The sequence below is a fragment of the Zonotrichia albicollis genome, chromosome 31 (genome assembly GCF_047830755.1).
Source record: "Zonotrichia albicollis isolate bZonAlb1 chromosome 31, bZonAlb1.hap1, whole genome shotgun sequence".
NCBI classification, from domain to species: Eukaryota; Metazoa; Chordata; class Aves; order Passeriformes; family Passerellidae; genus Zonotrichia; species Zonotrichia albicollis.
Window position 1 is genome coordinate 3,200,265 of NC_133849.1, and position 21,996 is coordinate 3,222,260.

The 21,996-nt window shown below is 51.9% G+C and overlaps 1 protein-coding gene and 1 pseudogene across 1 annotated transcript in view; both read right to left on the bottom strand.

The window, feature by feature from the left end:
* Positions 1-12,267, bottom strand: part of LOC141725892 (uncharacterized) — a 95,958-nt gene extending 83,691 nt beyond the window's left edge. Inside the window, exon 1 of the mRNA XM_074530055.1 lies at positions 12,193-12,267. The gene's annotated coding sequence lies outside the window, so the exon portion shown is untranslated. The remainder of the gene's footprint in view (positions 1-12,192) is intronic.
* Positions 12,268-15,960: 3,693 nt separating this feature from the next.
* LOC141725773 (class II histocompatibility antigen, B-L beta chain-like) lies at positions 15,961-21,171 on the bottom strand (annotated as a pseudogene).
* Positions 21,172-21,996: the final 825 nt, after the last annotated feature.

Sequence of the window (21,996 nt, forward strand, 5' to 3'; positions counted from 1 at the left end):
TTAAAGAGCCAGGAGGGTTACCAGCTTAAATGGGCATTAAGCAAGGTAGGGAAGAATCATTTGGAAATTTTATCGATAGGGTAGCTACTGCTTTAGATCGGGCCGGTGTGGCAGATTATCTTAAGGGGGCACTATTGAAGCAGTGTGCCTTGCAAAATAGTAATCCTGCAACCCAAAGAGTGTTAGCTACTTTGGGAGCAAATTGGACCATTGAGGAAGCATTAGAGCGAATGGCATTAGTACCAACGGCTTCGCAGGCATTCATAGTAGAGGCTCTAAAGGAATTAGGATTGGGGTTACAAAAGCAGGCAGAGTCTAATCAGAATCAGGTGTTAGCTGCCCTTGCTCCTCTCCGAAGCGGCTCATTCACGCAAGGAAGTTCAAAGCCATTTATCAAGTGTTACCGGTGCGGCACTGAGGGACACACGCCGAGCCTGCAGAGCAACTGGTATATGGTGTCAACACTGCCGATCCAGCTCCCACAACACCACGGCTTGTAGGCGCCGCTCGGGAAACCATCAGCAGAGCGCGCTTCACGGGGGCCGCGCCCAGACACAAGTTGCCGCCATGACATCGGAGACACCAGCTGCCGCAACATTGCTGCCACCTCCTGTCTGCAACCCGCAACAACAGGGAGCCTCGGTTTGGACTTATCAGATAATACGTGAAAATGCCCCAAATAACCCCAAACAAATGCAAATAACCCCAAAAAAACCAAAAAAAAACCCCACCCAAATTAAACCCAAAAACCCCCGAATGATTTCAAGTACAACAAAAAAAATCCCATATACACCAACATAACTCCCAAGAACCCCAAATAATTCCAAATAAGTCCAAATAAACAGAAATAAACCAAATAAAACCCAAGAAAAACCCCAAATAGTCCATAAATAACCGCAAACAAGCCCTAAATAAACCCAAAGAAACCCCAGTTCCTCCGGTCCCCACCCCAAAACAGATCCCGACCAACCAGAACGCGCAGCACTGATGACGATCCTCTTGCTGGGCACAAACTCAGAGCACTGGGCCCGCTCAGCGATTTTCAGCCAATCAGCGCCCGGCCCGACTCTGACTCATCACTTGCCAGCCACAGACTGAAATAAACAGGGCCAGGAGACTTCTTCTCCTTTTTAATGCCTTTATTAAAAGTGATCAGCTCAGGATTGGGCGGCTCGGCAGGGCTGCAGTCCCTGTCGCGTCTCCCAGGGCAACTTGGAGGAGGAGGATATGCGCAGCTCTGTCCACTAGGGGCAGAGCCGGGGGATCCAGTCTTCGTGGGAGCTTTAAGGCGTAATGTCCCCGTCAGGTGTTGCTTTTGAGCCTCGGCGGCCACCCTGGTCCCGGCGTTGGGACCACTCCCTGCTCAGGGCGAGAGGGGCTCCGAAAGTGTTCAGCATCTCTGCAGGCTCAGCACTCGGCTCCTCACGTCCAGACATCACTTTAGTCTCTCAACTCTTATTTGGCTCGTTGTTTTTGGGGTTTTCTCGTTGCATTTCGAGTCAGGGTCCCACAAAGCATTCTGGACTTTGGAGTCACTTTGCATAACCCCCCCCACCCTCTCAGATGTCTTCCCTATGCTGGAAGAGAGCACAGCCTCGGGGAAGGGCCATCCACCGCACCCAGCCAGGGCTTTTACTAATACAAAAGAGGAGATAAGCCTCCATGACCCGGTATTACAATAACAAAGCACTAAGAACGCTGGCAGAGACAGATCGTGCTGCGTCCCTGTAAGTCTTTCTCACAAAAAAATTATTAACCGAATTTTTGTTCATAACAGTCCCCCCTCTTTTTCTTTGATTGAGCTTAAATTCTTAAGCTCACATCAACTCACAATTTTTTGTTTTGAATCTACTATAAATCTCTTGTGCACTTTGGTAATCATGGTTACTTAACCTTGTTACTTTTCTTGGTTTTTTCAGGTTGGTTTGTACAGCCAATACTGTTTTACTAAAATAGATAAATAAGCATAGTAAAAAGAGCAATCCTCCAAGTCTACACATAGTGAGAAAAACCACCTTTTCCCATACATATTTTCTGAAAATCTCTAAGTTCTCCCACCCACTGGGATCAAGTGTAGGAGTTTGATTTTGATCATTTGCACGTGCCAATCTTTTTATTTCATTTGAAATGTCCCTAATTATTGAATTCTTTATTTTTAATACTGCCTGGAGCCGGATGACTTTGTTCAACACAGATTTTGGGATCCGAACTTGGCTTTTACAATTTTGGATTTTCCTAATTTCTATTTCACTTTCCCAGTTTTGTTTAATTTCTCCCAAATCATTATATATAGGAACTCCCAAACTTGATCCAATTTCTTTGGGTAATAAGAAAATTGGTGTTATCACCCTAGCAATGCAGTTGCCAGATGAAATCAAACTTAGGGGTTTAGAGCTCCCCTGAAATGTGTTCCAAAAGGGGTTTATCTCTTTTCCAGTACACTCACATAAATACTTGTAACAAACAATTCTTACCATTTTCACCATTTCTTTGCTTTTTACTAGATCTGCTGAGCTTGTTTCAGCAGCATCACATTCAAAGCACAACCAGGCTTCCTCTATAGGGCACTCTCCCAGGAGTGGCTGCCTAAAAGTGGCAGTATTCTGGGCTATCCAATACACTCTCTTATTTTTCTGATAAAGGACCAATTGGGAGAGGTTAACACAATCAGGGTTAGAACTGATGTGGACTCTAGACAAGGAGCTCACTTCCTCTTCATAGCGGGTTTGGTAGCCTTCACTGCACGGCTCTCCTGGACTCCCCTGAGCACCACCAGCAATCACAGCCATCATTACTACCCTTCCCAAGAGTCCAGTATGGGTCATCTTGCACAGCCTGCCCACCCGGCCTTGCCTCTTGGGGAATTTTACTGAAGAGAAGCTTTCAAGCTCTTTAGAGTCCCTTCTACCCGCTTCTCTGGTTAAACCTCTCTTGGTCTGTTCCCTACAAATTTTAGTTTCCCCTAGGGGAGTGTTCTGTAGAGGATTAACCTGGAGTCTTTAGAAATATATTGGGGAACTTAAACTAGAATTACTTATTTACAGCCTTAAACTTTTTACTAGCATAATTTACACAAAACAGTTTTGAAACATTTTAAGCAATATTAGAACTCTGATACCAATTTTTCCTATACAGTTCAGTCTTTTTGACTCTTCCTCCTGAGAGTCAACTTTAAATCTCAGTATACTCAGGTGAATTAGTTTGTGTAGCAGATGAATCTTGTCCAGCGCCGGGGAGTGAGAGTGGTGTGGACTCTGGCCCAATGCCAGAGGGAAAAGCTGATGTTGTTTCTGGTCCCGTACCTGGGGGTGAGACTGGCCCTTTTATTCTTGTAATATGAGTCCAACCTTTTTCTTTGGTCCGCACAGCTGAATTAGTGATCAGGAGCACCTGGAAGGGGCCTTCAAATTTAGGCATTAGTGTTCCCGTATTCCATGATTTTATCAAAACCCAGTCTCCTGGGCTAATGTTGTGAACTTTTGTGTCAAGAGGGGAAGTTTGAGGAAGGTATCCTTTCTTTCTAGGTCCTTCCAGAGTTCTTCCAATTATTTCTAACAAATGACACACCCTCTTGTAACAGCTTTAGCCAGGCTATATACACTGGATCTCCTGGTTCTAAAGCTGCTTCTTTGGCTATCTGATCAGCCAGTCGGTTTCCTCTAACTTCAAAACTGTCTCCTCTCTGGTGCCCCTTTATATGGACCACTGCTATTTCTGTAGAGCTTCTAATACTGATCTAACTAGGTTCTCATGGGCTAAGCTTTTTCCCTTCGAACTTAAATATCCACGTTCTTCCCATATTTTCCCAAATGTGTGAACCGTCCCATACGCATATTGGGAATCCGTATAAATGGTTCCCCGGTCCCCCTCCAGTAAATCCAGTCCCCTTTTCAGGGCATAGATTTCGCAACTTTGGGCTGACCAGTTTGGGGATAATTTCCCTTTTTCTGCAATTTGTAATGTTTCTCCATCTATAATGGCATAACCTGAAGCTCTTTTTCCATTTACTACCCTTGAAGAGCCATCTATGAATAAGCTTTTTCCAGTTGCTAGAGGCTGATCTTCCAAATCTTCTCTTACTTTTGTTTGGAGATAAACCAATTCAAGACAATCATGTTCTAAATTCTCTATAGGCTCTCCCATTAGGAATTGTGCTGGATTGAGGGCATTTGATGTGATAAATTCTAAGTCCTCTGTGTTCATTAGTATTATCTCATATTTTAATATTCTAGCATCGGTTAACCACTGCTGAGCCTTCTGTCTCAGTACTGCCTTAAGATCATAAGGAGTATGCACTTTAATTTTTCCTTGTAAGGTCAATTTTTGAGTCTCCTCTATCAGGATTGCGGTTGCTGCTATGGCTTGTATACAAACTGGCCAGCCTCTAGCCACTGGATCTAACAATTTGGATATGTATGCCACAGGTTTCCTGCACCCTCCCCACTCTTGAGTTAATACTCCATAGGCTATACCTCCTTCGGCACTCACAAACAGGTCAAAGCCCTTCCTGAGGTCTGGTAAGCTTAGGACCGGGGCAGAAGACAGTTTGTTTTTTAAGTTTTCCAATTGTTGATCATCTTCAGCTGTCCAAATTAGGGGTTCTGGATCCACTAGCTTATTGTACAGAAATTTCACACTCTGTGTATATTGATCTAACCATAACTTACAATACCCGAACAAGCCCAGGAGTTTTCTCACATCTCTTTTAGTTTTCGGGGCCGGAAGAGCTAAAATACCTGAAATTCTGTCAGGGCTTAGTTTCTTATACCCTCCCCCTATTATGTGCCCCAAGTATGTTACTTCTGATTGCACAAATTGTAGTTTCCCTTGGGAAACTTTTAGTCCTTTCTCCCCCAGAAAATTCAAAAGCTTAATACTAGTTTGTCTGACCTGATCTTTTTCTTTTCCTGATACCATCAGGTCATCAACATACTGCAGGATCTGCACTTCTTTTTCAGGGACAAATTGTTCCAACAAACTCTCTAAAGCTTGTCCAAAGAGATTGGGGGATTTGGTGAACCCCTGTGGTAATCGGGTCCACCTTAGCTGTTGTCTCCTCTGGGTACTCGGGTCCTCTCATTCAAAGGCAAACCAATCCCTACATTCTGTTGCCTGAGGACACGCCCAGAAAGCATCCTTCAAATCTATAACAGCGAACCAAGCATGTTCTCTTGGAATTCTGCTTAGGAGACTATACGGGTTGGGCACAACTGGATGTCTGGCAATGGTTCTTTTGTTGACTTCCCTTAAATCTTGTACCAGCTTATATTTCCCTTCAGCTTTCTTAACTGCCAGTATAGGGGTATTATGTGGTGACATGCAGGGTTCTAAAATTCCCTCTTGCAACAGTTGTTCAATGACTGTAGCAAGCCCCTTCTTTCCGTCTAGGGAAATTGGATACTGTTTAACCCGTATGGGTGAGGTATCATCCTGCATTTTTATTGTTATCGGTGGAATGTCTAATAAGCCTCTCTTTCCCCCCTCAGCCCATACCTCAGAATTTATCTCTGCAACATCTCCTTGAGATAACTTCATCACTTGTACTACCATCCTCCCTTCCCTTGGGACAATCCCAACCCCCAAATGAACTTACAGATCCCGTCCTAACAAACTTTTTTCTAAGTTAGGCAGATAAAGAAAATTAGCTTTACATTGCCTTGAGTTCCCAATTATTTTCACTTCTTCAATCACTGATGCTCTAAATGGTCTTCCCTCCGCACCCAATACTTCACAAAATTTTCTCCCAATTTCCATACCTTTTGGTATTTTGTTGAGACAGGACTTATCTGCCCCTGTATCAACCAAAAATTCAAATTCCTCATTTAGGGGTCCCACTTCAAAGTTTACCAAGGGCTCTTCTAGATATTGCATCGGGTCCCCTATATTAAAAAGCCCCTGGCACCCCTAGTCCTCCCCCTTAAGAATCCTTCCTAAATTATCTTGTTCCCTGGCTATTGCCTCATCGAGACTGAGCTTTCTACAAAACCTCCTGATGTGTCCTGCCTCCCCACAGTAATAACACTATCGTCCTCTCAAAGGGACTTGAGGTCTCTCAATCCTTCGTGCACCTGCCAGTACTGGCCTGTCTCTGCCTCCTCCTGGTGGTGTACCCGCCCCCCCTGCACTTTCCCTAGCTACAGCGACCATGATCTTAGCCTTGGCCTTTGCCTTTTCTTCCTCCCTCCTTAAATACACCTTCAATGCCTCTCTTAATAACTTATTTATGTCCTTTGCTTGCCACTCTTCCATCTTTTCCAGTTTCCTCCTTATATCAGGCCAAGATTTGGTAACAAATTGGACTTTTAGTAGCATTTGACCTTCTGGGGTGTCTGGGTCTATTCTAGAGTACAACTGGAAGTTCTGCTTTAGGCGGTTAAGCCAGGCAGCAGGAGCTTCCTCTTTCTCCTGTGTGCCCTCAAATGCCAATTGGGTGTTAGTTCCTTTGGGAACTGACTCTTTGATCCCCCGTATTATCAAAGACCTATATTCCATCATGGCCTTCCTCCCCTCCTCCTGGTTAGGGTTCCAGCTGGGATCCGTTAGTGGCAATTTCTGTTCACCTGATGGCACCTGGGGTCCTGGACGGTTATCTTTCTCCCAAATTCTTATGCCAGCCACCCTAATCATCTGGACCTCTTCTGGGGAAAATAATATACTCAGGATGGAATTCATCTCCCCCCAAGTGTAGATATTTGGACCTAGCTATGCCCACTGGGTCCTCAACTAAATGCCCCAACTCTTTCTTGAATCCTCTCACCTCAGAAGCAGTTAGGGGAGCATTCACAAAGCCAACACCTCCTGCTACTCCTCCCATAGGAACCTCTCTGAGGGGAAAGAGTCTCTCTGCCTTGGAGGTCTTGGATCTGGTGCTACAGTACGGCCCATCTTCAGATGCCAAACTACTTTGAGGGATATCTGGGTTACCCTGAATTTTCTGCCCATCAGCAGGTGTATTTGCTGATAGCTGTTTATTGGGCGAGGAGACATTTGTGCCCCAACTAGGAGGAGGTAAAGGGACAGCAATAGGAGGGGGAGAAGATCTTGAGTGAATATTAAGTGCAGCTGGAGAAGGGGTGGAGAATCCAGCAGGTGGAGTAGGCCCTTGTGGTGGTGCAGAAGGAACTGGAGGGGATACTGGGTTTATCATAGCGGAAGCTGAAGAGGTAGAAGGAGGAGTTTGAGCAGGTGGTAATGAGATGGCAGCCGGGGGAAGAACCGGACCTGCCATTTGAGGTGCTTGAAGAAGAGGATTATAAGGTGGAGGGGCAGAAGGAGGCAGATAATCCAGGGGATCCCATCTTTTACTAGTCCTATCATCCCCTCCTTCATTCCCCTCTTTCTTCCTCTGTACCTTACAAATTCACACCCCTTCATCCCCAACAGCGCTCTTTAACTCTGGGTTTATCTCGGCTGTTTGAGGGGCCTGAAAGGCCCGGGGTGGCCTTGAGGCACCACGCGTGTTGAAGGACAAGAAGAGGCTTCAGTTCTTCTTTCTGGTTTTATGTTTATTAATTGTTTATCTAAAAGATGTTCTTTCAGCCCAACAGAGATCCGCACAGCAGTCAGCCATGGGCACACTCTGAGCTGCCCTCCGGGCAGCCACGTATCTTTATACCCTTTGCTACGTATACAATATTTATCATTTTTCCCCAATACCATCTATTGTTATAACTCGGTGTACTCTTAGTAATAACCAATAGAAAGGTGCCACCGTGGCCAAAGAAGATGGAGGAGAGAAGGAAGAAGAAGGAGGGCAGGACACACCCCAATTCCTCCATCTTACTCCTCTAAACCCCCCTGTACATAAATCCTAAACCCTGTTTCTCACCCTCTAATTAGCTAATCTTTCCACCCTTCACCCCGGTGAGGCCCTCTTATCTTCATAAGGGTGTCGTCTCCCGTGTAGGGTCGAAGTCCTGCCACCAGACACTTCTGGCAACATTCCAGGACTCCCGGGCCCCCCAAGGGTGGTCCCGGAGGCTCAGCATCTCAGGACTGAGATATTGAGATCCGACATTTAACCAGCAGGCTACATACAATAATTGCTCAGGATCAGTATCTCCTCGAGCTGTCAGATAATTATTTAATTGTTGGCACATCCACTTATCCTTTGTCCCACACCAAGGCCATCCTCCTTGTAACTCTAATTCTGGCCACACTTCCATACAATAATGGATCATTTTCGCTTTATCTAATCCCTCCGTGGCCTCTATAGAATCCCATTTTACTAGCAGTTCTCCTAAGGGACTATTGGGAGGTATGTCCCTCAGCCTCTTGCCGGTCTTTTTACTATTACACCCTCCCATTTTACAGGTCTGAACAGTAAAAAATCCCAAAGGTGCCTTTACTGACCGGTAATTTCAAAAAGAACCTTCTTTGAGGAGCTTCAGCCTCCTCCACTGAAACTTCAAATTTCTGCCTGATGCTCAGGACTTTATACTGAAACAACTGCCCAATCTCTTGATTGCCCAACTTTCCCCACGTCAGGTCTTACATCTATCGGGACTTGAACACACGAAACCTCGGCCTAAGAATCCGGGTCCTCAACTAAGTGCCTGACTCCCTCAGTCAGGAAAAACAACTGCCTGATTTTTAGTTTGCCTAACCCGCCAATTTTTAGGCTTCGCCGTATCAGGACTTAAAAGCAAACCACAGCCTCCTTCGCTGGGGTTTGTGCCTGGCTCCTGCGCCAGGACTTACTTTTGCCTGCAGGGCTTGTGAGCTACCCGAATCCTTCTCGGGACTGACAAAATCTTACGCGGATCCTTCTTGAGACTTACAAATGCTACCCGAATCCTTCTTGGGACTGACAAATCTGCCTGACTTCCCTCTGTCAGGGCCTATTTTGGGTGCGTGCCACTCATACAAATATTCCCTCCGCACGCCCGGAGGGGGGGGGGCCCTTTATTCCCCCTTGGGAGACGACTCACTCACGCTAATTCCAAGCACCGCCCCATGTTCCCGGCCGGCTCCTTCGCAGGAGTCCGGAAACGCGGTACTGAGAGGTCCGCTCTCACTTCGAAGGTCCGGCTGCCGGCCTTCATCTCATTCACACACACATGCGCACGTCTCCCGCTCCCGCCACCGGCGTTCTCACCAATCCGGTGCTCCGGTGCTCCGGTGCTCCTCGGTGTCGTTGCTCCTGAGCCGATCCCTCTGATCCTGGTAGCCAGCTGTCCTGAAGTCCAAGATGGCCAGTCTTGAATCTTCTTGCGGCGTGGCTACCCCGGACGAGCGCCCCCAGCTGAAATAAACAGGGCCAGGAGACTTCTTCTCCTTTTTAATGCCTTTATTAAAAGTGATCAGCTCAGGATTGGGTGGCCCAGCAGGGCTGCAGTCCCTGTCACGTCTCCCAGGGCGACTCAGAGGAGGAGGATATGCGCAGCTCTGTCCACTAGGGGCAGAGCCGGGGATCCAGTCCTCGTGGGAGCCTTTAGGGCGTGGTGTCCCCCGTCAGATGTTGATCCTTTGAACTTCTCAGATGGCTGGTCCCGGCGTTGGGACAACTCTTTGCTCAGGGCGAGAGGGGCTCCGCATCTCTGCAGGCTCAGCACTTGGCTCCTCATGTCCAGACACCACTTTAGTCTCTCAATTCTTATTTGGCTCGTTGTTTTCGGGGTTTTCTTGTTGCATTTCGAGTCGTGGTCCCACAAAGCATTCTGGACTTTGGAGTCACTTTGCATAACCACCCCCACCCTCTCAGGTGTCTTCCCTATGCTGGAAGAGAGCACTGCCTCGGGGAAGGGCAATCTACCGCACCCAGCCAGGGCTTTTACTAATACAAAAGAGGAGATAAGCCTCCATGACCCGGTATTACAATAACAAAGCACTAAGAACCCTGCCAGAGACAGAGACCTGGCTGCGTCCCTGTAACTCTTTCTCACAAAAAGTATTAACTGATTTTTTGTTCATAACAGCATGGAATGATTTTCTCTGCACAGCCGGGCTATTTGTGAAAGAAATTATCTCTGTTGCACATCCTGGCCAGAACCAAGGAATGCTTTGACTCTCTAACACTAAAGAGATTCTTGGAGAGTTTTTGTTTTCCCTGCCAGTTTAAGAGACAAAATTATAACATGAGAAAAATTTTTCTTAATATTCCCACTTTATATTGTCAGATAGGTTTGGGATAGAAGTGCAAAAATCAATTTTTGGTGGGGGTTTTTCCATGTTTGCCTTTATATCACATTTTGCAAAATTGAAAAGCTTTAACCATAGTACTTTAAACTCATAATACTTGTAACTGTTAAATAGTTCATACTTTTTTTAAAAAAAGCAGATCCCGGTGGGGGGGGGCACATGTGACTCACCAGATGGCTGCCCTGGAAGAGAAGCTCCATTCCAGGCACCCAGCAGAGGAGCTTTAGAAATGCAAATGAACACTGCTGGGCAAAGTGTGGACAATGCACCTGGGTCTCTTGCCTGGGGCAGGAATTGGGCTGATTCCCTCTGCCCCTCACCCCAAGCTCTGCCTGCTGGCACTGATGGAATTTGCACAGCTCAAGGCAGGGCCCAGGGGGAGGATATCTGACCCTGCAACACAAACGGGTGAAACTGCAAAGGGAAACAGCAAATGGACAATGTTGGGAAAACTTCACTATAAATAAGTGGGGGGAGTCATCCCTCTGCCCACTCCAACATGTGCTGGCACTGTCTGTGTTATATAGGTTATATTAGAGCAGTGGGGGTTTTTTGCTAGCAAAAATTCAAGGAAATCAGTTGGGAATCCAAGGATTTGATGATTTAGTTAGACAAAAGAAGTCAATTGATGCAGCCCTGGCTGGAGAGAGCGGCCCAAAATGGGGAAAAGCTGAAAGGCTACCAGAACAAATCCTACAACACCATGGACCAGGCCCTGGGAACCCGAACCAATTCATATCAGGAGCCACAGAACCCATTTCTCATTTCAATGGCATCATTAGATTACAAGCTGCCCTCGCAATAACCAACCAGACAGCTCCAGGTCCTGACCTTCCTGCCGACCAATCCACTGAAATGAGGAACACAACACTTAACCATGGGATGGGATCAGATCATCTGTTAGCAGAAAAAAGAGGAGTTTGTGGAAAATTAAATGACTCAAACTGCTGTTGGCAAAGAGATGACAAAGGAAAAGTGATGAAACAGATAGCAAAGCAAACAAGAAAGCAGCTCATGTATTGCTCCAAACGTGGAAAGGATGGGAATGGGACACGCTTTTGTGGCTCCCTGGCAGACCATGGGTTAAACGAATGCTGTTTCTCCTCTGCAGTGCTACAGCAACTCTCATCTTTTCACCATGCTCCACACCTTGAGAGTGCAGCTCATTCAGCAGGGAAGCAAGGGGATGCAGGCGGCAGCCGGGCCTCCTGATCCAGAAACGACTACAAAAGGAAAGGTAATGGGGCACAGAGAAGAATCCCAAAACCAAGGAAGACTCTGTAAGGAAAAAAGAGAAAAAAATCTGATAATAAAAAGAAAATAAAATAAAAAAGAAAAAACATTCACTGAGTGAATCTGCCTGGAGATTGGGTCAGGGACTCATAGATAAGGAAGGGAGAAACCATCAGTTTCAACAAATGTTGGTATTTAACAGGGACTGCTGCTCACAGAAAGTCCCGCTAAAATTCCTAAACTTCAGGAATTTTATACTTCAGGAGAACAAAGACTTAACAGAGCCATGAAAATCAACTGTTATACAAAAGTGGGGGTGAACATTAACGAGGACATGCAGTTTGCGGATCGGGAGGTCTGAACCTTCCAAGCACCTCAGCCAGGGGGCAAAGGGAGAGAGAGATGAGGCTGGGAAAGTGAGGATAAAAAGGAGGCTGCGAATTACAACAATGGCAGAGAGTGTATGGCAAATGCCCCACGGCCTCTCCCTCTGCTCAGCAATAAAGTCACTTTTACAGGACTCCTCTGTCTCCTCTGGGCACAGAAACCTCCGGCCACGCGAATTTCCCCACACAGCCCCGGGCACGGGGCAGCCCCCTCTGTCCCAGCCACAGCAACCGGGCCGAGCCAGCGCTGCTCCGGCAGCGGCTCCTGCCGAGGCAGCGGCCGCAAGGAGACCGCGGGCAGCCGCTCCCGCAGCGCCCTCACGCCAGCGGCAACACGGGCCGGACACGGCACAACGAACCCGCCCGAGCCCCCTGCCGCCCCCGAGGCCCGCAGCCAGCCCCGAGCCCCCGCACAACCCAGCGCGGCTCCCACCTGCGCTGCGGCCGCCTCCGAGCTCCGCCGCTGCCTCACCGCGCTCGGGCCGCCGCCGCCGCTCCCAGGACCGCAAACACGCTCCCCGACAATTGCGCCGCTGCCTGGCCACGGCCACCCTCAACCCGCCACCGGGACCAGGCTCCGCCCCGCTCCCACCAATCAGTGCACCACAACCGCGACTGACGGCACCATCGCCTAATCACAGCTAGGGGCGGGCTCTGCACACGGCACAGCCCCGCCCCACGTTCTCAGGGTTCCCCGGGCTCCGTGAGGGCAGAGCCGGAGCTGAGGAACAGCCCTGGAACGGGCCCGGGCCCGAGGGGGATTGAGCTGAAAACACAAACAAACTTTTCCGCAGCTCCCGCCACGGCTTTCCCGCCACTGCAGTTCCGGTGGCTCCGGCTCAGCGGGAAGCCCTGGACCCTCACTTCTCCTACCCATAATTAGGAGCATCAGTGCATCGCTTTGATTTCCCCCAAAAAGAGAAAACCGCCCCAAAGCCCTGTGGATGTATGGGGGAGGGAAGAGATTTCTGGCAAAAACTTCCAAAACTCAGAGCAGGATAATGGGAAGTAAGTGAAGACCCTTACATCCAGCTTTCCTCCAGGCCTCCCTCCTCCCGGCTGCACCTCCTACCCCGGCAGTGCCGCAGACAGGGAATGGGGCCGGGCACAGTTCATGCCCTGGGGCTTCTCCCTCTGCTCAGGGACAGGAGTCGCTCCCCTGCTGCATCCTGGGCTCTCTCCCACCAGAGACTTCTCCAGGAACTTCAAGCTGAGTCCATCCCACGGGGCACAGCCCCCTCCAAGTTCTGCAGCGTGGGTCACTGTGCCCCGGGGTCAGTCCTGCCAGGACAGGCTGCTCCAGCACAGCCCTCTGGCCACGGGGTCACAGCCTCCTCTCAGGCATCGCCATGCTCAGCGTGGCTGCTCCCGGGTTTGCAGGGGGATCTCTGCATCCCCGTTGATCTGCAGGGGGATCTCTGCATCCCCATGGATCTTCGCATCTGGCACTGGCGTATTTGGAGGCACCAGGAACAGGCTGAGCTCTGCCTGAAGCTCTACTCATATTCCGCACACCCTTCCCATCACAGGGAGGGTTTTACCTCCTCACAGCTCCCCGGGCTGTGTTTGCAGTCCCTCCTCGTGTGGGATCTCTGGGCCTTTTCCTCCCCATTGGATTCTTGTGCCATGGAGCCGTTCCAAATGGCCTCTTCCATGAGGTTCTGTGGCAGGGATTTGTTCTCCCTGGTCTCTGTCCGCAGCTCAGTGCCTGGGGGAGGAAGGACAAGGAGAGAAAGAGACAGGGAGAAGGGAAAAGGAGAAGGGAGGAGGAAAGGAAGGAACAAGGGAGGAAGGAGATGGGAAAGGAACGAGGATGGATGTAGGACAGAATGAGGAGAAGAAGGAGGGCGGACAAGGAGAAGATGGGATTTGCCTCCATGCCAGAGGGAAGGAGAAGGAGATCCCCCCAGTCCATCCCTGGCAGGATGGCGTTGGCAGTGAGGCTGTCCTGCAGCGATGCTGGGCTGGGAGATGGAGCAGCAGAGAGGGGAAAGGGGCAGTGATTCCTCCTGCCCTGCCTGGCTGTCCCAGCCTGGAGCGTCCTGGCGCTGCCGAGGCCCTTGGAGTGTCCGGCACTCCGGAACCCGAAGCTCACGGCTGCTTTATAAAGCTGACAAAGTCGGCAGGATGGGTCTGGGTATGATCTGCAGCAAACTGGGTTTATTGGTACAGGAACAGGGGACACAGCTGAGCAGGGCCCAGGGACAAAGACAGGGTGCAAGCTGAGGGCACAGGGGGTTTTTATATGGGGTAGTGAGGGTGGAGCTGAGGGTCAGGGTCCAATGGATATGGGGGAAAATGGTGCAAAGGAGGAGTTAAGGGTCAGGTCAGCTAATGGGGAAACAGGGGCAGAGGAATGCAGTAAATTAGGGCCAATGGAGGGACAGAGAGGGAGAACATTCTAGGGAAAAACCAAAGATTGGTAATAGGGTTTTAACCAGGGTAATTAGGCCAATGGGGTAACATAACTTTCCATAAATCAGCATGTGCCTGCAAAGATCTATGGGAGAAGCAAGCTTCTCACCATAACCTTGAAATCTATTCTTCTTATTGGAGACCAGTCCCCCAAGGGTGGGAGATTGAGACTACCATGGGCCTCCACACCAGTGCATCTTCCTTTTCCTTGCAGCCTCCTTCTCCTCCATCCAGACAAAGTTTAGGATCAACAAATCCTGGCTTTGGGGGAAGAACAAGGGGTGAGCACCTTGGGTTTTGTGAGAAAGGAGCCTCACTCTTTAGAATTTTTGAAAGTTTATTAAGGAGTAATAAGGGATAAATCAGTAACAGCGCTGGGTGCTTGGCGATGGCCAGAGGCACACCGGTTAACCACAGCAACTCTTCTTGTCTAGTTTTTTCATTGTATTGTTCAAATACATATTCATAATGGTTATACACATTCAAACATTTCTCTGAACTCGTTTACATGTTCCAGGAATTCTTTAGGTTGGTGTGACCCCCAACTCACCCTTTTAGAGCACATGCTGGAATCGTGGATTGCTGTTTTGAGGGTTGTGTGTCACTCCCTCACAAGGGCCCCTGTTCTGTGATTTCAGCAGGTGACAGTTATTGACAGTGGAAGGGTCAGGGGCAGGGGTCCTCATCACATCCCTTCCTTAAATGTTGTCTGACCATGCAGAGGGTTTTAGCTACTTCCACAAGTACTTGAAATGAACATTAGCTATTTCACAAATATCTCTGAAGTGTTATTGTCAGTTATTTACAAAAATAAAAGCATTAATTATTATTTCACAACTGCAGCTACTTCTGCAATAGTTAACATTCTAATGCACAACACATGGCATCCACTTTAATATTTTGCAAAAGACAAAACGATAATGTATGTTTTTCACACTCTCCACAAACTCAAATATCATCCATAAATGACGTTCTGAGAATATGAGCTACACAGGGGCCAGGGCATTGGCCACAAAAAACTGACAAATTTTACTAGAGCAAAAGAAGTTAAAAGTGATTACAAACTGTACTCTATCAAAATCCGTGTGATTAAGAATATTTTGCAGAAGTCAATACATAATAGCAAAAGCCAACACTACCCAGTTATTTATAACAAACCCAGGGCAGGTTTTTCCCTTGCATGGAGCACTTGGGCCTTCCCCGGGCCCCTTCTGCCCTCGTGCAGAGCCGGTGGCATTTTCCAGCACACCCAGTTTGTAACCAAGAGCCGGGTGCAGCCGAGAAGGCTCCAAGCGCCTCCTTCCAGGCTGACTCTGCAGGTGCCGAGGCTGCTCTGGGCTCTGCCAGGGCTCTGCTGGGGCTCAGCTCTGGGCCAGGCTGGGCCCGCTCTCCCCTCACATTGCTCCGGGCAGCTGAGGCACAGTGGGAGAAGGAAGGGACACGGCAAGGCAGTTGAGGGTTAAGAGAGTTTTTATTCAAACAACTGCCATAACGAAAAGGCTCTCCTAACTACCATAAACTACCAATGCTAACTACCATAATCAACTACAGTGCTAACTACCATAAGTAACTACCCATGCTCACTACCATAACTAACCAGTTGTCCTGACTACTATAACCGAAAGCTGTTCTCAAGGGCTTCATCTCCTCTGCTGCTCCCTCAATTGTTTCGCTGCAGTGATCAGAGGGGTCAGGCTGGAGAGAGGCTTGGCTGATGATAAAAATGGGTGCTGCCCAAAGGATTAAAAGGAAAGAAATGAACTGTTACTTTCCAGAGTCAAGTTCCTCACAGGAACTTGAGGAACTTGACTCTGTTGCAAAAGGACAAAGGGAAATGCTTTGAAACTCGGGAGAGGGAAGCAGGCTCAGATTGGATCTAAGGAAGAATTTTTTAACCAGCAGAGTGGGGAAACACTGACAGAAGGTGCCCAGAGATGTGGGAGGTGCCTCCTCCCTGGAAACATCCAAGCTCAGGTCAGGCAGGGCTCTGGGCCCCCTGAGCTGCCTGAAGATGTCCCTGCTCGCTGTGGGGCACCAGGCCCAGATGAGCTCCAAAGGAGCCTGCCAAGCCACAGCAGGCGACGATTCTGCTTGCTCTGCATGTGGAACGCAGCCAGACTGGAGACTGTTGGAGGGGGCCCACAAGAAAACCCTTCCCTGGCGCTGCTGCTTCCCCTGCAGCCCCTGGCCCTCACCTGCAGCAGCTCCTGGGCAGCCCAGCGCCGCTCCTCGTCCGCCTCCAGGCTGCACTCGAGGCAGTCCCGCAGCAGAGCCGACAGGCGCCGGGGCTGCTGCAGCTGCGGGCTCCCGTTCTGCCGGATCAGAGCGCGAGCCTGCAGGGAAAGCAAACTCAGCGCTCTGCCAGCTCCCTTCACACCCACACGGGCTCACATCCACCCCGGGGCCTCAGCCCCAGCTCCAGGGGCACTTTCCTCCCTGCCACAGATGCTGCTCACAGCTCATTTTGCTATGCCAGCCAAAAAACCCAAACCCTGGGGCTGCCACAGCCACTGCAACATCCAAATGATCTCACCTTGAGAGCCAGTTCCATTGGCTGACTCTGTCAGTAGGAACCTCCATCAGAAATAACACATTTTGCTTCTCCAAATGTTGGCACCAGCTTTACAGGCCATTTTCCAGAGTCAGTGTGGTCTGCCTGTGGTATTTCAGAGGATTCTTACTTCAAGTGCATCTCTGCAGTGCCACTGACACTCAAGTAAATGCATTCCTGATGCCCCATCCCAGAAACTGCCAGGCAAGAAACAGGAGTTTTGTGATGCTGAAAGCTCAGGCTTGGTAACACAGAGAAAGTAGCTTGGACTAGGAAAGAGATATGTTAGACTATGGGGATGTTAAACAATCATCTTTATGTTTTCAACAAGTTTCCCAGTGAGAAGAATCAGGGGGAAGATCATCTCACAAAACCATTTTAGAAACTTCTGCAGAAAACTTGTTGGGTTTAGGGGTGGGATGTGGGGTTGGTGTGGGGTTTTCTTGCAAGGTAACATTAGAGCTGATGCACTTGCTTCACATTTTCCGGTCATCCTCACAGCCAGAAGAGCGGCAACAACATAAATCCCAAAGAAAATTGTTGCTGGAGATTGCAGAATCTTCGTCTGTGCTGAGGCTGGAGTCCTCTGGGAATTCCCTTCCCATGTGCAGAAACCTCCAGCTGCTGCTCCCAGTGCAGGGTCCCCCTGTGCTCACAGGCCTCTGGCAGCCACTGCAGAATTTGCCTCTTACCATGGCCGCCATTTCCCTGAAGTAAGGAGGTTCTCCTTCCACCATCTCAATGGTCACAGTGCCAAAGGCCCAGACGTCCACCTTGGGGCCATAAGGAGATCTGGTCACAACTTCTGGGGCCATCTGTCACAGACATCTTTTGTGAAAAATCCTTTCTTTAGGACTTTTCCCCCTTCTGGGAAGCTGAGGCCCCAGAAGAAGAATGTAAACAGTGGTGCTCTGCTGATGTGAAATGTAACAGGTGCACCTGTGATTGGCCCATGTTCCATGTTTACAATTAAGGCCCAATCAAAGACCAATCTTTCTCTGGGACAGATCAGAGAAAGCTCTCTATTCCTTTTAGTATAGTCTTAATGTATTATATATCATAAAATAATAAATCCAGCCTTCTGATCATGAAGTTAAGCCCCTCATCTATCTCTTCACCCCTGAAGACCCTTGCAAAGCCTGGTAACAGCCATCCAGTGAGCAGTGCCCACCATGGAGCTGCGCTGGTCCTGCTCAGGGCTGAGCTGAGCGCTGAGGCCAAAATCAGCTGAGGACAGAAACAAACCCTGTCAAAGACAGCTGGAATGAGGAAACCAAGCACCAAGATTCCCCACTCTCAGTCTGAGAGTGCAGTAGTAAAGTCAGCTGGAAAAGCTCTCAGGGCAGTAGCCAAGGGAAGATGGAACTGGACCCTTCAAGAAACCATTGAGGAAGGGGCGGGGGATGTGAGAGAGAAGAGGGGAAGGAGGCGGGAGGAGGAACGAGGAGGAGCGGGAGGAGCGACTGAACCGGGAGAGGAGAGGTGGGAGGAAGAGGAGGGGGAGATGAGGAGAGGAGCAGAAACAAGAAAAGTAGCGGGGACCCCCCGGCCTTCATCGAGGTGTCCACGGGGGGGCCAGGAAGATGTGGAACCCCCAGCCAGGTGTGGGGGTTCTGACCCCCACACGGGGGGCTCTGACCCTTGGGGTCACCCGGGATTATCCAGCGTGGATCCTCCCACGGGAGATGGAGATGGAGCAGCGCACGGAGCTCGTCCCGCACCGGGCACTGCGGGATCCGCGGGCAGCGACCCCTCCCCCCGGGCCCAGCCCCCACCCTTTGTCCCCCTCCCTTTGCCCAAATCCGTCCCATCGCCCGCCCCCCCAAACCCCTCCCCATCGTCCCCCCAATAAACGGCCCCGGGCCCAACTGGGAAGCTTTATTGGGAGCACTGGGAGCAGGCACTGGGCGGGGGCAGAGCGCCAGCGGGGCTGGGGGGACACGGGACCCCCCAAGAATCAGCGGAGCGGGGACGGAGCGGGGGGTCCCGGCCGGGCCCGAGCACACGGGGAGGGGCTGCGGCCGCCGCCGGCTCAGGAGCTCTGTGGGCAGAGAAAAGGGGGTGACACCGGGCTGGGGGCCCCGGCGGGAGCGCACACGCTCCGCCACGGCGGAGACGCCACCCCCGGCACCCGCCCTGACCTTCTTGCGCAGGGAGAAGCCGAGCCCCAGCGCCAGGAAGACGAAGCCCAAGACGAAGCCCCCAATCCCCATCAATATCTTGATGCGGGCGGCGTCCGGCGGCATCTCTGGGGGGTCCGCAGGGCTCAGCCCCCCAAAACCTCTCACCGACACCCCGAGCCTCTCCCAGCGCCCCCTCCAGGCTCATTCCAGTCCCTCCCAGTCGCATCCAGCATCCTCTAAACCCCCTACCCTTTGCACCCAGCGCCCCCAAACTCCCTCCCAGGCACACCCAGCACCCCCAAAGTCGCTCCCAGTGCCCACCAGGACCCCCCCAGCCCCACCCCACCCTCCCCAGCATCCCCCAAACCCCTGCCCAGCCCTTGCCCAGCCCCCAGCCCCTCTCCCAGCTCCAGCCTGGCTCTCTCCAGCTCCCTCCCAGTGCCTCCCAGCACAGCCCAGTGGCTCCGCCAGCGCCCCCAGGGGCTCCCCCGTACCCCAGTGCCGCCTCAGGGGCTGCTCCAGGCTGACGTGCTCCACCTGGCAGCTGTAGCTGAGCCCGCGCCGGGTGGGGGTTTCCAGCAGCACCAGCAGCTGGTAGGTCCAGTCCTCGTTGGGAACCACGTCGGTGGCCACCACGTGCTCCGAGAGCTCCTGCTGGCCCTGGAACCACCTCACCTGGATGGCAGCAGGGTAGAAATCCATCACGGAGCAGAGCAGGCGGTCGGGGCCGGGCTGGGAGCTCGAGGGGGGAACCAGCGAGATGGACACGCTGGGGGGCACTGGGAGAGACAGAGAGAGCGGGGACACACTGGGATCAGCTGGGGGGCACTGGGAGAGAGAAGGGAGGGCTGGGAATGGACTGAAATGGACTCGGAGTGACAGGGAATGGATTGGGGAATGTGGTGGGAGGGATTGGGGATGGGCTCGTATGGATTGGGAATGTGCTCGGAGGGAGTGGGAGAGACTGGGAGGGAGTTGGGTGACACAGAGAGATGGGAAGGAATGGGGGAACTGGGAGAGAGGGTGGAGTTCTAAGAGTGAACTGTGAATGAACTGGGAAGAGACTGGGAATGGACTGGGAGAGACTGGGGAGGAACTGGGCATGGTCTTGGAGGGACTGGAATGGCACTGGGAGGGATCTTGGTGGCACTGGGAGGAACCGGGAATAAAGTGCGCGGCACTGGGAGGCCGAGTCCGGCGCGAGGCACTCCGTGCTGCGGGTCTGCCTGGAAACAGATGAGTCATAACATGATACGATCTCATTGGTTGCCAAGCGTCAACTTTACGGGTCGCTGAAATGGACGCGCGGGGGGGCACCGGGAGGGACTGGGAGGATCTGGAGACCCCGGGGGTCGGCACAAGGAGGGCTGAGGGCTCTGGGCCGATGCCCAGGGAGATTTTGAGGGGCTCCAGGGTTACTGGCAGGGCAGGCCCCGAGGGGACGCACTCTCCGTCGTGCTCACCTCGGCGCTCCGTGATGAACGGGGTAAAATTCTTGTACCAGCACCGGCAGAACCAGTCAACCGCAGTCCGTCTGTCCTCCATGAATACCGCGTTGCTGTTCCAGCGCTTGGCCAACTTCTCCCCATAGCGGGTGAACCCCACAAAGTGCCCCACGTCGCTGTCGAACATTATGAACTGATACCGGTTGTAGATGGATCTCTGGACGTACTTCACCTTCTCCGTGCCGTTAATGAAGTAACACTCGGACTTTGTCATCCTCTGGAACACCCCTGAGTGTGCAGGACACAGGTCAGGGGGTGCCAACCCACCACCCTCTCCCAGCATCCCCAGAGCTCCGGGCCCACCCCGGATCCCCACTCCACACAACCTGCGCCCCTCGGCCGCCATGGGACCCTCCTGCCCGCGCTGCCGCTTCCTCTTTGCCGCCCTTCCCCCATTTCCCCTTCCACATCGTCTCCCCTCCCACCTCCGGCCGCTCCCCAAATCACTTCTGGGGTCCCATTTCCCGATTTTCCCACAAATTTCCCAATCCCCAGCCCCGTCCCGCTCAGATATGGTGTCCCACCTCCGCTTTTGCCCCTTCCCCACCCTCTCCCACCGCTCCCTCTCCTCCCCCCACACCTCAGGCCCTCCCGCTCTCCCTTAGGGGGTCCCCTCCTCCTCCCCCTCCATTCCGGGCTCCCCCCTTCTCCCCCTTCTCCCCCCCTGTCCCAGCGCCTCCCGCCTCCCGCTCACCCGAGAGCTCCGCGCCCGCAGCCGGGGGGGCTCACAGCACCACCAGTGCCACCAGCAGGGCCCCAGCTGTCGCCCCTCGCCCCATGGCCAGGGCCGGGCAGGGAGCAGCAGCCCCAAAGCAGCCGCGCTGCGCTGGGAGCGCCAGTCCGGAGCAGGGCGGGCTCGGCAGCGCCGCGCGCTCTCATTGGCTGCCGCCGCTTCCGGGCAGCGATCGGCCACGGGCTCTGCCCAGCAACCGATGAGGCAATCCAACGCCCCGAGATCTCATTGGCTAAGATGCCGCCTGCCTGCGCTCCCATTGGCTGAGGCGTTTCCGGGACGCTGCAGCCCCGGAGGGGTTTTTTTTGGGCAGGGGGAACCTTGGGGCGCTGGGCAGGTGGGAGCTCAGGTGAGCCCAGCAATGCGTGCCCAGGTGCGCGGCATCTCAGGGCTGCCCGTGGCGAGCGGTGACGCGGGCCTGATGCCAGGCACCCCCAGAGCCGCTCTGTCCCTACCCCCGCAGCCGCACAGGGACAGAAAATGGAGCCGAGGATTCCTGCGTGGGGACAAGGACCGGGAGAGATCCCGCAGCAAATCCCACATGGGCACAACAGACCCGGCCTGGACACCCGGAGGGAATTTATTACCAACCAAATCACAGCAGCACAAGGAGAAGGGAAAGAAATCTCTCCAACATCTTCCCCCTGCCCAACACGGATCACCCAGAACAGGGGTCACCAGGGCTCTTCCCAACGGGGGTCACCGGAGATCATCCAGTGCAGATCCTCCCTTGGGGGATGGAGCTGGAGCAGCGCATGAAGCTCTTCCCACACTCAGGACACTCGCAGGGCCTCTCCCTGGTGTGGAAGTGCTGGTGAGTGACAATCTCTCAATCCCACCTGAAGCTCTTCTGACATTCCAAACACTCCTAGGGCCCGTCCCCAGTGTGGATCTTGTGGTGCTTGCTGAG